Here is a 16,699-nt window from a genome sequence, read left to right as displayed (position 1 = left end):
TAGCATTGAGATGAGAGACTTGTAATGACTTCCCACTGGGAGCAATGATCTCTGGTTCTTAATTTCTCTACCTGTGAAATGGCAGTAACAATTTTGGCCCTAAGGTCTTAGTACCATGAGGATATGAACAAATACTTCTCATTTTTCTGATTCTCAGTTTAGCACAGGACTTACGATTGCAAAAGTATTTCTTCAATCTCCAGAAGTGTTTGTGAGAGAGAGGGCCATGCAGTGAGTTACTTTTTCTTTATTTTCTTTAGTGGGTCACTCACAGTTTGTGACAAGAGCATTACTAATTGCATAGCTGGTGCCAGGGGCACTGTGGAGTCATTGAGGAAGTCGCTGTTAGCTACAACCCGTATAAAAGCCAATTACTCTCTAGAGAGGCAACATACCATCCTGAGAATACAGGGCTGGTGCCTCAAAGTTTTTCCACACACGAGGTACACAGCCTGGGGCAAACTATTTTAACTGCAGCTTTCTCAGCTGTGAAAAATGAGGATGGCAATCCTTACTGCTTTGGAAGAGAGTTGTGTTTATTAATTAGTTTGTATTTCAAAGTGCCTCACAACTGGAAAGTTTCACTATTGGATTAAGGAAAAATTTCCTTTCATTTTATCCCTCTCCACATTAGGATGAAAAGAAACTGTGCTCACTGAGGCTGGGAGAAAAATGGAGGGGATTCAGGCAAAAAAGCTAACAAACCTGACTTCCATGGTAGTGACTCATTTCCCCGGCTGCAAGATGGCACCCATTAAAGGGAGCTTTGTAAATTAGGTATCTTAAAGGGCAACCAAACCTGCCATCTGAAGAATTGCATTCGTTTTAGACTTAATTTTTATGATTGCTTCAAGAAAAAAAGGGAAAGAAAATGAGCCAAATCACACTGTGATAGGGGATTTGAAAATGAGAAGTAGCATAAACAATATGTTTTCTTGCCTGAAAAATAGGAGGTTGGATCTGCTTATATCCCAGCCTTTAGACTCTCAAATCTCCTTGTCCTATTTCTAGCTTATCTCCGTAGGTCCACCAGTATTTTCCTACGAAGTGTTCTACTATCATTAATTGTTTAAAAAATAAGAGAGAGAATTCATTTCTATTCTTCTTGTGGCTGTCCCTTAGTTTTTCATTTCTCCTTCCATACTGGGGAATGCAACTGCCTGGCCAGGGACTGCACTTCCCAGCCTCCTTTGCATCTAGCTGGGTCATGTGACAAGTTCTCGCCAATGGAAAATGAGCAGAAGTAGAGTTTCTAAGTGGCTGTGCCTTTTCCAGTATCTCTGGGGACTGGAAATGATTCTGAAGCCATAGAGAAAAGCCAAGCCTCAAAAGAGAAGGCTGAATCCTTTATCACCACATGGAGGAAAACCTCCCACAGATAAGGAACATCTGCTTTGGATTGTTATCTGAGTGAGAGAGAAACTTCTGTTGTGTGAAGTCGCTGGTATTTTGAAGTTTATTGTTAATAGCAGCTAATGTTACCCTAACACATACACTGCCAAAGCTGACACTCTTCCCCAAAGTTTCCATTATAGTTGTCTTTTCCACATCAGAACTTGAAATTCCTTTAGGACTTTATCATGATATTCAGTATAGTGCAGGACATGTAAGGTATTTAATAAATGCATATGGAATTGAGGAAGGAAGGTATAAACAAAGGGAGGGAGGAAGGAGTGGTTGAATTAATGTGTATACATTTAATGTGACTCACTTATTTTCTTTTATGCTTTTAAAGTCAACATGTCCATTTCCACCTTCCACCCTCATTCTCACATTAAGCTATGGAGAGGGGGAATATTTGTACTTTTTTCATGGTCTTCCAAAGGATGGACATACTGCCATGAGAGAAATTGCTGGTCAGAGAGAAGCAATTCCTTAGAGAAAGCAACCCACATATCATCACCCAAGAGAGCTGAACCATTGCCAACATCTCCATCAGGAACTTAGAAGAGTTGTCTGTCTTCCCAACACAATAAAACTGGAGACACGAGCATGCAGAGCTCCAGCCAGCACAATTACTAAAGCCAAAGCACATTATCACTTGCAGGCTGCAGGATTTATGACCAACTATGATGGAAAATACAGAGATACTTTACTTGTCTGAATTCATCACTCACAAAAGATAGTATGTATTATATTAATAATAGAGAAAAGTTGTATATATTGTACTTTTTCTAATGAAAACTTTAGTAAACAGAGCAGAAACAGATGCCAGCATCTTAGAGAAAACAGAAAAATGGAAAAGATGGCCAGTTTGCTCCTCTTCAGACAATATGCAATTGCTGTTCTTGTTGAAAAATTCCTTTCAAATGCATTGAGGCAGCATTTCTATTTTGGTGGTTTTCTGTGTTTGAGTTGCTGCTTCTAACTTGAGTGGAACAGAGAAGTAAGTTTGTATTCTCTATGGGTGTCTGGTGTTCCAAGTATGAAGCAGTGAAGCTAAAATCACTTTACTTCTAGAAACCTGTGATTTCTATTTGCTGTGAGGTTGGCACTTCCTCTGGCAGTGCCTTTGCCACGAACTGTCATAGAACCATGCTCTTTATCTAGCATAGCATTCTTCATCTTTATCATAGCTGCTTACCACTTGTTTCTGCTCTGGAATGCTCACACTGTACGTGCAGGGTATGTGGTGTCCTGGCCCAGTGCTGGCACAGGGTGAGCACTCACAAAAATATTGAAGAGCCCTCTTCAGGTTGTAATTTTATGCTACCAATGTTTTTACACAATTGGTTTGCATTATCAGTACACAATGAGAAGGTAAACCAGTGTGCTGTTTGTCTACCATTTTCAAATTTTGAATTATTTAAATATATGTTAGTGAAATCACTGTTTATCAGAACCAAAATTGCAATCTTAAAACTTCTGCAAGATAGAAAAGATTGTTTAACAAAGGAAGGAAAACGTTACAAAAACAGATTCCTCTCTTAATTTTGTCAGTGCTCGGACTTGGTCCCCAAATCTTAAAAGTGAATTTGTTTCCAGAACACCTGAAACAGAGACCACATTTTTATGTTTGCCTTTTTGCAGTGAAGTTTACATTAGGGAGCTATATTTTCCTTATATTTATTTTTAAATCATTTGAGCTTTCCAATAAAATAGGATTCTCATTTTCTTCCCTCTTCCCAGGTTAATGCATTTATTATTTTAATGCATGAAGGGGTCCACGTGGCGCTGTGGTTGGTGGCTGGGATGCTCTGGAGTGGTGCACTTGGAAAACAATGTGTTATTTGCATTTGAGAAAATACTTTGTTGGCTAAGTGTCTAGCCACTAAAACAATAACAGTTCATCAAAAGACAGTTATCCCAGATACCGTTCCAAGAGTGGTAATCAGTTTTCCTAAAGAGTCAAAGAAAAGAGTGAGAATTGTGGGAAGTGGGAGACTAGAAGGACAGACTCATTTGGAAACAGGAAGTGGTTCGAGGAACTTAGGATCTGGAATATAGGAAAAGAAATAGGGAAACATACCCATGCCTTCTCTTCTCTGTAGACATCCAATTTGAACCTACTCCAGGTTAGTAGGAAGTAAAATCATTATCCGATGTTCTGTGGCCACATGGAAAATACATTGGTAGTTGCAACCAGACTAGAGTCAACATTGAGAAACCAATAGAACCACTAACTTGGGCTAGTGAGGCACAGCTACCGGTCAAAACCTGCCCAGGAGGCCCAGTACCACTCACAGTCAGGATCGGGGTCATGGTAGGGGAAGGTCAGGTAGCTTACTGCAGCCCATCTCTGATGGGGAGGTAAGGACTTTCAGCCCTGGGCTGCTCATTCACCTCCCCTCTGGAGCAGTAAACAGAGAAGTAGCAAGAAGTTAAGCTCCTTTTGTTAGGCATTGTTAATTCCTCTAAGGTGACCATTGATGTATTTTTTATTCAGTAACTTAGCATATATGTGTGTGCACAATTAATAGTTATATATAATAAAAGTGAATATATTAAAATTTTTAAACATAAATTGTGATCGTTGCACAATTCTGTGAGTACACTGCAAACCATTAAAATGTATACTTTAAATGGGTGTTTTTTATGTTACTTATGTGATTATGTCTCAATAAAGATGTTTTCAAACCATAAATGTTTTTATCCGTTTTTTTTCCCTAAAACATCATGTACTGGGTTTTGTTATTATCATTGACTTACTTCCTTCTATGTTTTCATATTGCCTTCTTCAAGTCTTGGTGATCCCAGGATATACTCCAGAACTGATAAATGTTGGCTAATGAATTATAGCTTTATTCCAGTTTTAGTACTGCCAGGCCAGGCTATATTGTCTGTGTTATGGGATCAGTATGAAAAATTTTACTGAAAAATGAAACTGACCCAAAGAGAGGCTCTTCATGAGCTCCTGCACTTCCTCCTACTCACCTCACCTCCCAGAGTGCTCCTTGCCTTCTCTGGGTGTTGATGCTTATTGTGATCTTGTGTACCATAATTTGAAAGGTATTCTCTGATACCTTCCACTACTACACTCTGTGATTACAGAAGAGATTGGTGGACATTGTTATGAATGTAAAAATGGGTGGTTATTTTTAAACCTGTCTTCAAAGCTGATTCATAAACAATAATTCAGCCTTACAATGTCTTATGTGAGATAATTGCAGTTATTTTATAGATAAGAAAATCTTATAAGGGTTATATTTGGTTCATGAGAGTTACTCATTTCCTCTTCTGGAGATGGGTTGGTGAATCAAGTGAATAGCATAGAGAAGAGCTTCTCAAACTATCTCTTGTGGAAGGTTAGCTTTTTAAAAAATTTTCCAAGAGGTTGGCAACTTTTGTAAAACAAATAAAAATAAACTACTGTTTTTCAAAAGAAGATATAAAAATGGTCGTGGTGTGAAAAAATGCTCAACATCACTAATCATCAGGGAAATGCAAACCCAAAGCACAATGAGATACCACCTTGCTCCAATTAGAAGGCTGTTACCAAAAAGACAAAGGAAAAGTGTCCTTTCTTACATATTATTGGTAGGAATGTAAATTAGTACAGCCATTATGGGAAACAGTATAGTGGTATCCCAGAAAATTAAAGCAAGTACTACCATATGATCCAGGAACCCCACTAATGGGTATATATCTGAAAATAAAAATCAGTATATTAAAGAGATTTCTGCACTCCCATGCTTATTGCAGCACTACTCACACTAGCCAAGTGTCCAACAGTGGATAAATGAATAAAGAAAACGTGATATATATACACAATAGAATACTACTCCACCATAAAAAAAGAATGAAATCCTGTCATTTGCGACAATATGCATGAACCTGGAAGACCTTATGTTAAGTGAACTAAGTCAGACACAGAAAGAAACACCACATGATCTCACTCGTATGTGGAAACCTAAAAAAAAAGTTGGGGCCAGGCGCAATGGTTCACGCCTGTGATCCCAGCACCTTGGGAGGCCGAGGTGGGCGGATCAAGAGGTCAGGAGATCGAGACCATCCTGGCTAACACAGTGAAACCCCGTCTCTACTAAAAATACAAAAAGTTAGCCAGGTGTGGTGGCAGGCGCCTGTAGTCCCAGCTACTCGGGAGGCTGAGGCAGGAGAATGGTGTGAACCTGGGAGGCGGAGCTTGCAGTGAGCCGAGATCGCGCCACTGCACTCCAGCCTGGGCGACAGAGTGAGACTCCGTCTCAAAAAAAAAAAAAAGTGGGTATCACAGAAGCAGAGCAGAACAGTGGTTACTAGAGACTGCAGATGGGGATGAATGAGGGGAAAAACAGGGAGAGGTTTGTCAATGGGTACAAAGTTAACAATTAGGAGGAATAAAATTCTGGTGTCCTGTTGCACAGTAGGGTGACTATGGTTAACAGTAAGGTATTGTGTATTATAAAATAGCTGGAAGAGAGGTTTTTGAATGTCCTAAACACAAATAAATGATAAAGCATGAGGTGATGGTATGCTAACTAAGCTGATTTGATCATTATATAACAGGTACGTGTATCAAAACATCACATTGTACTCCATAAATATATATCATTACAATTTGTCAATTTAAAAAAAGTTAAAGAATGCAAAATGCTTGCCCCCTTTTAATATTAGATTCAGTAAACATAAAATTACATTTCAACTAATATTACCAAACATAAGAAAAAAAGTGAATTTTAAAAAACTGTACACATTGTTCATTGACAACATCTGGAGAGGCAAATAGAGAATATTACTGTTACACTCATAATTTTTGTAATTCTTCAATCACAACATGAAGTTATGAATGGAATACATCCTGCATATTAAACACCTATGTACACTAATGAACAATTTGTATATTAATGTGTAATTTTCGTGTGATGAATGAGCTTGCTTCTTGATGTTAACTTATCTAATCTAGGTTAGACTGATGACAGTGCTACTCATAGGGGATAATGTATATCAAAACTGTCTCTATGTTTTGATAACAAAACAGACAACCAGTCTTACATAGATATATTCATGGCAAAGAAAACAGGATACTCATTTTTAAGATTTTTTCCCAAAATGTAGCAAGTGATGCTCTATGTACAAAATTTTTAAATTCTTTATCAGTAAGCAGTTCCAACAATTTATTCTGTAAAGTTGTAGTTAAATTTAAATTAACTTTTGAACAGACAAGGACTTTTGTATTTATATACATTTGAGTTACAGTTGACAACTTAACCTTAAAATATTACATGCTTTAGCATGTTCTTACTACTCACCACCTGTAGCTCACCTTATGATTTCAAAACTCCCTGATCTGGTCTATATACTGTTCAATGAAGACAGTCCATTGACCATGCATTTGAACGTTAAGGCAATGTCAAATTCCTATAAAAATTTGTGCCCAATTACTCTCAATTTCTGTACATCTCATTTCAGACTAGTAATAGTTGATGGGCCACACTTTGAGTTATGTAGATAAAGGATTCCTTTAGTTCACCAAAGCAATTGAGGTCATCTGTTGTGGTGAACTCAAGCAAGAGATTGGTGGTTGGACTCAAAACACACTTTATGAGATCCCGTAGATTGATAATAACCCAAAGGAAAGGCTCAGAAAAATTGCCATTAGGTTCTTCATTTGAACCTTTCCTGTTCAATCCTTTTACCAATGACTTAGATGGGGTTATAAACTTATCAGACTTAAAAATATAGTTTATATTTATTAAGCATTTATTTTACATAATCCATATACTGAGCTAATTGTTCAAGGATTATTTCATTTCATCTTTAGAACAAAAATTTTATTAGGTACCTACTGTAATGCACAGTTCACAATAGGGTTATAAATCCCCAATTTATAAATGAGAGAAGTTAAGTAACTTCCCTGAAGTCATACTGCTAGTTGATGGAACTGGAATTTGAGTCCAAGCCAGCAGACTCCATAGCCAAAGGCAAACCACCTACTGGACAGGCAAAACTGGCCAAGATTGGCACAACTGTAAGTGAAGGAAACAGAATATTTGAAATATTCTCTAGGCTAAATTGCTAGGCAAAAATCAATAAGGTGAAAATAAGATGAATAACTCTCAATTCCTCTATTAGATTAACATAAGTCAATTGCACAAAAGCAGGCTGAGGAAGATCTCACACATCAGAGTCTCTTGGGCATCACCTTGTATCTTGCCAGCCTTTTTTTCTTCCCCCTTGAGACAGGGCCTTGATCTGTTGCTCAGGCTGGAGCACAGTGGCACCATCTCAGCTTACTGCAACCTCCACCTCCCGGGCTCAAGCGATTCTCCTGCTTCAGCCTCCCAAGTAGTTGGGATTACAGGCATTCACCACCAAGCCCAGCTAATTTTTGTATTTCTTTGTAGAGACAGGGTTTCACCATGTTGGCCAGTCTGGTCTCAAACTCCTGGCCTCAAGTGACCTACCAGCCTCGATCTCCCAGAGTACTGGGATTATAGGCGTGAGCCACCGTGCCTGGCCTGGCCTCACTTCTAACTCTAGCTGCTGCTCTGGCACATATCCTCTAAAACAGGAGTCCCAACACCTGAGCCAGGGACAGGTACCGGTCCATGGCCTGTTAGGACCTGGGCCACACAGCAGGAGGTGAGCCGCAGGTGAGCGAGCATTACCAGCTGAGCTCCACCTCCTGTGAGATCAGTGGCAGCATTCAATTCTCACAGGAGCTCAAACCCTACTGTGAACTGTGCATGCGAGGGATGGAGGTTGCACACTCCTTATGAAAATCTAATGCCTGATGAAATGACCACCACCCTATCTGTGGAAAAACTGTCTTCCACAAAACAGGTTTTAGTGCCAAAAAGGTTGGGGACCGCTGTGCTAGAAGCTCTGCAGACACTTCTGCTAACAGAAGCTCATTTAAAGAGCTCACATTTCTGCCCTGAGATGATTATTATTCTCCTCCTCCTTCTTCTCCTTCTCCTCCTTCTCCTTCTGTTTCTCCTTCTCCTTTTCTTTCTCTTCCTCCCACCTCCTCCTCCTTCTTCTCCTCTTCCTTCTCCTTCTTCTAGCTTTATTAAGTGTAATTGATGTGCAAAAATCTGCACATATTTAATGTCTATAATTTGATGAGTTTGGATATATGTATACACACATGGAACCATTACCATAAGCTAGGTAATAAACATATCCATCATATTTATCCATCATTAACCTCTCTGAAAGTTTCCTTGTGACTGTATTTTTTTGTTTGGTTTTTGTTTGTATGTTTATTTGTTTTTGTGGTAAGCACACCTAATATGAGATCTACTCCCCTAAAATTTTTAAGTGCCCAGTATGGTATTGTTAACTATAGGTACTGTGTTGTATAGCAGTTCTATAGAACTTATTCATGTTGCATAACTGAAACTTTATATCCATTGAACAACTCTCCATTTCTTTCTCCCCCAGTCCCTGGTGACCACACTTCTACTCTCCACTTTTATGAGCTTGTATAGTAATAAACACCCATATTAAAAAGGAAGAAAGATCACAAACAACCTGACTTTATACTTAAAGGACCTAGAAAAGGACAAACTAAGCCAAATTAGCAGAAGAAAGGAAATACTAAATATTAGTGCAGAAATAAATGAAATAGAAAATTTTTAAAAATCACAAAACAGTTGTTTTCTTGAAAAGAATCCTATTGTGAACTGTGCATGCAAAAGATCTATGCTGCACACTCCTTAGAAGACCCTAATGCCTGATGAAACCATCCCTCTGACCACCACCCCCTCCATGGAAAAATTGTCTTTTTCCCCTGAGAAGGATGGTTAAAATTGACAAAACTTAGCTCAACTAAGAAAATAAGATTCAAATAAATAGAATCAGAAATGAAAGAGGAGACGTTATAACTGATGCCACAGAATATAAAAGACCATAAGAGGCCACTGTGAAAAATTATATGCCAACAAATTGGATAACCTTGAAGGAACGGATAAAGCCCTGGGGTTCTTAGGAACCGCACCTAGAGAAGCCTGCTTAGGTCACATGCAACAGTAGCTGGGGCAACTCCTAGACAACAGGCATGAGAGTTGATGGATAAATGTGTTTTGTTTTCAGTGGTTTTCATTATGAGCAATTCTGAGAAGCATTCTATATCCTCAGATGGTCCTAACAAGAGAGTCCAGTTGAGTACAAGAGGAACCAACTCCATAAGACACTGATGGACTTCTCCTCTTTCCCTGGTTGTCGCTCCTGATCCCCAGGATCATCTTCAAAGACACCTGCTGCACACAGGTCCTGGTTATCAGACTCTACTTACTGTACTTTGGTGGGAACCCAGGTGAAGACACTGACCTAGCAGCAAATCATGTAAAAAATAGATCTTAATAGATGACAAGTTCAGCCCAAGACAGGAGTGTGATATGACAGAGAGAGGGGGGAAGGTGGGAGAGACAGAGAGAGATAAAGGAAGAAAGGAATGAGGTAGGGAAGGGAACATAATAATACCTTCATTGCTATCACCTAGAAGTTTGTGCATAAATTATGTCACCTGTAATCATAATCTCCAAGAGAATAGAAGGAGACAAAGACAGGGAAATATGTTTTTGCTAGTCGGAGAATTCAAGGTACAAGGTGAGAAAAAAAACTGAAAGGTAGCTTCTAGCAGAGACAGAATCCTTAGCCTGGCTGTAGTGACATAGGTTTCAAGAAAGTTTATAACTCTTAACATTTGGGTGTGAGTGTGAGTGAAATATTCTGAGAAGGGCCCATACCTTTCAACATATTCTCAAAAGGCCCCTCATACAAATAAAACTAAAAGAGAATCAAGTCCCACATTAGGTTGTATAGTAATGTGTACAAAGAACTTTTGAACTTCACAGAAGAAATGCTCCCAAAATTACTGTAATACTTCTCCTCTAACTAGCTATCATTCTCTGCTTATTTATCTGGTATCTACACCCAAGTACAGCCCCTCTGAGATAAGAGATGTAGGCTAGGGGGAAGACCTCTGTCCCGGTCTGCCCTCTGTAACCACGAGACCCCGTCCAACTCATCTAAGCCTTGGTTTTCTCATTGGTAAAATGGGCCAAGGAAGTAGGTTGGGGCAATATTAAGTAAGGATTAGGAAAATCAGATGAGAAGACATATGAAAGTGCTTTGTGAATTCTATGGCCCGTACCAGATGTAAAAGGTATTGTGTGGTTGAATGGACTCATTTTTCAGGTAGGGAGCTAGGTAGAGCTCCCTAGTTGGTCTATGGACCCATCATCTGGGAGCTAGTTAGAAATTCAGAAACTCATCAACCCACCACCTCACCTTCTGAATCAGAATCTGCTTTTTTTTTTTTTTTTTTTTTTTAAAGACAAGAGTCTCGCTCTGTTGCCCAGGCTAGAGTGCAGTGGTCTGATCTTGGCTCACTGTAGCCTCTGCCTCCTGAGTTCAAGCAATTCTCATGCCCCAGCCACCCGAGTAGCTTGGTTTACAAGTGTGCGCCACCATGCACAGCTAATTTTTGTATTTTTAGTAGAGATGGGGTTTTGCCATGTTGCCCAGGCTGGTCTTGAACTCCTGGCCTCAAGTGATCCACCCACCTAGGCCTCCCAAAGTGCTAGGATTACAGGTGTGAGCCACCATGCCTGGCCCAGAATCTGCAGTTTAACAAGACCTCTGGGTGATTCTCGTCCACATTAAAATTTGAGAAACCAGAGTAGAAGACAATTGGGATTCTTTTCAACTTGGAACTTCTGATTTAATGACTACAATTTTTAAATTTATTCTCTCCCATCTCTCCAAGTTGCTATTGTATCCTCCTTTTTTCTAGTCATTATGGCCTAATTCAACATTGTTTCCACACAGTGTTCCACAAACATTGACTTAATACTGCTGAGGATGAGCTGAGTGTAACCTTATATCACCCTTATCATCCTTTTTAAAACAACTGACTTCTTAAAAATTACAAATGCCCATATTGTCCACATCCTTCTCTCAAAGGAAATCTGCTACTAAAATTAAAAAAGAATATTTAATTTTAATTGGGCTTTTCTAGCTAGTCATTAGGTGCCTGGAAAACAGTGCTAAAAAAGAATCCTGGGCAGATGCAGACGTTCAAATGATACTGATAATAAATACACCTCTTAACATTTGCTAACTGCTCTAATCCCTGCTATTTTGACATTGGTGTAAAGGAGTTACCACCTGAAGACATGGGGCAGGTCAGTTGGCATCTACAGAGACTCAGTTCTTCTCAAGTTAGGGCCCTTTGCATCACTTACGGCCACCAAGAGGGATTAATCAACACCCGCCCCCACCCTCCCAAATAAAACACACACCCAAGCTTGTGAGCCAAGTGATTTGGTCCCATTACAGTGTTGCTCTTAAGCTCTGTGCTCAGCCTTCCTGCAGCCTTCAAAAGGGCAGAGTTCCCACACACATGAAAGGATGATTTTCCAGGCATTCCTGCATGGCCTCAAGATATTTGTTGTTTGCATGTTGGTCTTGTTTTTGTTTGTTTTTACTTAGGCTTTTTACAACTGGGTACTACACTGCAGCATCCTTGAAGAAAAAAGCCTGCTAGAACAGGTAATGGTAATAATGCTAATAATACCGTGGGTGTATACAGTACCTTTCTTTCTAAATGCTTGATATGTCTTTACATTGATGATCTCTTTTATCTTCATGACACCCCTTAGAATTGGGCCAAGGCAGGTAACACATGGGCTAAGATCTGGCCTCTTGAGCTTCCAGTACAATGACTAAAGTATAAAGCTTAAGAGACATTGGCCGAGTCATAGCCACTTGCAAAATCTTGCATCTTCTGGACCAAGAGATCATTTGTCTAATTGTTTTCATTGCTTTTGAGTTCTTTCCAAAGTTAATTTCCAACCTTAATTAGTTCTAGTTATGAGATCTCCAAGACTATATTCTTTGTAAACATATGCTACTTTATTAGTTAAGTCTAAATATTTATGAAATCTTTCAGTCTAGTAGTTTGGCTTCTGTGATAATTGTGGCCTTTATCTCTTTATAAAATGAGATACTGAAAGAAACACATTCAGCCTTGGTGCCTAGACCTGGCAGAAAGCAGAAAATGGACTATTTTCCCTTATTTGTCTTCATTTTATTTTTAATCTGAGTCCGTGTTGGCAGAGGAGGTTGGAACAGAATAAAACAGGCAAGTGACTGAGTGAATAGAAAGTAGGTGTATCAAAGATGAAGAAGGGGCCACATTTGTAAGCATAAGTAAGGACCACATAACATTCTTCAACACTGATGGCTTTGTTGTATCCAAAAGTTTTTTTAAATGGTTTTCAAGGTAGCCCCAAATGACCTGTGCCTGCCCATGTATCTCCAGGGTGCTTTGGCTGTGCCTACAGACTACCTCTCTCAACCAAGAATCTGAGTGGTTTGTCTGAACCTGAAACTATTGCCTCACAGATGTGTACAGAAGACCCACGGGTATGTTCACATCAGTAAAAAAACGGGTCCGTAGCTTAAGTGCTGTGCTTCTTAGCTAAGGTTTTTGGATAAACTCCAAAGCAATAAATCATCACATATGCCAAGAGAGAAATTTTTTTGGAGTTGGAGTTATTATATGGCCCTAATATATACTACCACATAAGAATAACAATAATAATAATGGATACCCTACAACTTTTCCACTTACAATACACATGTCAGTAGTGATGTCTTGGAATGACCTATTATGTCATATGGGACAGCAGTCTTCTTTCCCAGAAATGTAAATGGAGATAAACAGATCAAATGAGGGTTAGCAGTGAGAGGACATATAATTGTAGCAGAGCACATTATTAGATGGGTGGACAGCATGTGAAGTCATAGAAAGTTAAGAAGTAGCAAAAACTATGAATAAGAATAAGGAAGTAGAGAAAATATATAAAGTGGTTTTAAACTCGAATACCTTCATCTGAAAAAAGTAAATGTACGAATTTGCAACTATGTGGCAAAAATTAATACATGCCTTGCCAAAAAAATTCAAATTCAAAATTTGATCTAAATATTAAGCTGGCCAAATAAAGCACAACTTCAGGCTGTATTTGGCTTCTTGGCCACCATTTTCTGAATCCTGGAAGAGATGGAAGGAAGAAGCTGGTCAGTGTGGAGAGAGCAGTGGCCACAGCAAGAGGACAGCGAGGTCACAGAGAACAGACACAATGGGAGCAAGAACATGTCACCTGAAAGGGAGAGAGAGTGGTGGCCAGAGGAGACCTAGAGTGTCCTCTATCCCCTGGGACTTTGCTCTCTTCTTCCAGTTCCAGTCCACATGTGATCTTGCAATAAAGGTGTTTCTTTTAAAGGAGTCTGGATAAGAGTCACTTTTTCAGTCATCACCTACATGCCTTTGCTGATTTTCACAAAAACCCTAGAGTAGAGGGCTGAAAATTGGGGTCCTGGGGTCTTGTCTGGTGCTGCTTTGAACACAACCCATAAGAATTACCTTCAGTGTAGCGTGACTGAGAAGCACACATAAATGTTTCCTCCTAATGCATTACATTTCAAACCTATTTGATTCACAATGGCCATGAGGTCATTTCTTTTAAAATCCTTGGAGAAAAGTTGCTCCACAAAGAGGAATTAATGGTGGTCTTGCCAGTGCTGGGAGAGTTATCTTCTCAAACTCATCCAATTCTATCTGCAGAAAACCACAGAGAGGATCTGAACACCTAAATATGTCATCACGTGAAGAATGTGAAGTAAATATGTAAAATAATACAGCCATACATTAGCCTAAATAGTGCTAATAAATTGTTAGGCTTAGCAGGAAATGGAAAATCACTAATGGAATAATGAAGAGTTTGTTTATTCCTGGAGCAGACGGCCGTCATTCATCATGTTCCCAGTTCCCCTGCTAAGAGCAGTAGCTAACAGGCTTGCTTGAGATGAGGCAAGCCCAGGAAACCACTGCTTTCTAATTGCTAAAGGAAGTACAATTGTCACTCTAGGACCGAGAGAATTAACAGGGAGAATAATCCACATCAAGGGAACTTTGTAATGTGAACCATCAATGAAGTAGGACTGGGTAGAGATAAGAGACATTGCATTTGGAAGCAGTCAGATTTGTATCCTTGAATGGATTTTTGGAGCAGGAGTGGACACCTGACCCAAAGGAAATCAATCCATAGGCTAGCAATCAACTAATTTTTTGTTTTTGTAGCATTTGATCGTTATCGAGTTTTGCTAAATCCTACTTCTCTCTTTGTAAAATGGGAAAATAACAATACCTAACTCAAAGGGCTATTGCAAACACTGAATGAGATACAGCAAATGATGTGCCAGGCATGGTACCTATGACATGGGACATAGTAATGGTTAATTATTGCTATTGTTTAGCTAAAGCAGCAGTCAAATAGCCCTGAAACCAAGGTTCTATGTTTTTAAGGCCAAACTAAGAGGGTAAACTTTTGTAAACTTCTATTCACTATCAGAGTCAAAGACAAGTACAGGTGGGTGGATCATAGTACCAGCTACAATTCACTTATTCATTCATTCGGAAACAAAATTTACTCTTGAATTAAAGTAGAGAAGAAAACTGATTGCTGCCAGAAAAGATCAAAACCTGCTTTGTAGGATATTACTTTACTTTGTAACAAAAATAAGAGAAATTAAATAATTTTTCTTTTTTGTTATGAAGAAGAAATATCAAAGTTACATGTTGGTGATATAAGGCAAGGTACATACCACACCCCAGTGATCTTTCGTTGGCATATAAATCAGTACACATAAGTGATGGTAATGCTGTCAGTGTAGCAAAATACGCCGTAGTAGACCCTGTGATGAAGCCCATTGTGAATGACAAACACCTGTTCTCCACTTTCTCATCCTCCTTTGCAGCAGCGTGACATTGAGAGGGATTATAGACTGAGAGACTAGGTAGAGGGTGTATTAGTCTGTTCTTGCTTTGCTATAAAGAACTGCCTGAGACTGGGTAATTTACAAAGAAAAGAGGTTTAATTGACTCACAGCTCCATAGGCTGTACAGGGAACATGGCTGGGGAGGTCACAGGAAACTTACAATCATGGCGAAAGGCAAAGGGAAAGCATGCCAGAGCAGGAGGAAGAGGGCAAAAAGGGAGCTGTTACACACTTCTAAACAACCAGATCTTGTGAGAACTTACTCATTATCACAAGAACAGCAAGGGGGAAGTCGCCTCATGATCTAATCAACTCCCACCAGGCCCCTCCTCCAACACTAGGGATCACAATTCGACATGAGATCTGGGTAGGGACACAAATCCAAACCAGATCAGAGGGCTTTGTTTTTTTTTGTCATGATTTTCAATTTTAAGGTTCTTGAAGGCAGGAATTGTGTCTTGTTCGTGATCTCTTGGGCATATTCGAAGGCCTCAACCACCAAATTAAAGATATCTTAGAAATAAAAAATGGGCAGTTATTAATTGCAACAACATTCATATACAGGAGTCGTTTTCTTTCTTTGAAGTGCTTTATGAACTTGAGCAAAGGCCAATTTGAGGAGTAAGTTTCTTCAGCTTGCTCATGGTAAGTGATCGAAAGTTAGGCAGAGAAAGTGGCCTAGGCACGTGGCATTCCTCCACTTTGGCCAACTTATCTCGCAAAGTCAGACTCATCATGTGCTGCGCAATAACGGAGACAGGTGAATCAGAGAGGCTCTGACTGAGAGCACTGGAGGTGACTTCCTTTCTGCCAGCCTGTTTGTCTTCAGATTCCTTAGAGCAATTGCTCCAACTCTCATCTTATGAGCGGCTGGTTATCCTCGACACTGGGGGACTAAAGTCATCTTCTCCCTTCTCAGGAACACAAACAAAAATGACACTACCTCGACATAATACCTAACACGGATTATTCCACCACATCATATCTTGGGGCTCAGATACTGTATTCTTTCCTAGCCTAACACATGCAGCAAGAACACATGGCAACTATAATAAATGCTTCTAATTAACAAATAAAAATATATCTGTGCCAAGTGAGAGATATAGCTGCTTAAGAACCCTCCTTGGGTGCTCGGCTTGCCTATGATGGATCAAAGCTTTTAAACAAATTATAATGACAAAAGGGATGGGATTTTCAGACCCTTTCATCCACAGAATGGCTTTTGGGCTTACTCTGCAGAAAGATTTTTTTCCCTACTTGTAAGAAATGAGTTTAAGCCAGAATCAAATTTTGATACTTAAAAAAAAAAAATTCAGCCAGTACAATTGATAGCACCAGTTAAAGGAATGAAACACTTTTGCATGGAAACAATGATTCATGAACTGCTCTTCCCTACAGGAGATGAAACCATTTGGGCTTTCCTCAGCGATGCTTATATTACTGGCAACGTTTAAAAAAACTTCATTAT

The sequence above is a fragment of the Symphalangus syndactylus genome, chromosome 8 (genome assembly GCF_028878055.3).
Source record: "Symphalangus syndactylus isolate Jambi chromosome 8, NHGRI_mSymSyn1-v2.1_pri, whole genome shotgun sequence".
Taxonomy (NCBI): domain Eukaryota; kingdom Metazoa; phylum Chordata; class Mammalia; order Primates; family Hylobatidae; genus Symphalangus; species Symphalangus syndactylus.
Note: the sequence above shows the minus strand (reverse complement) of the source record.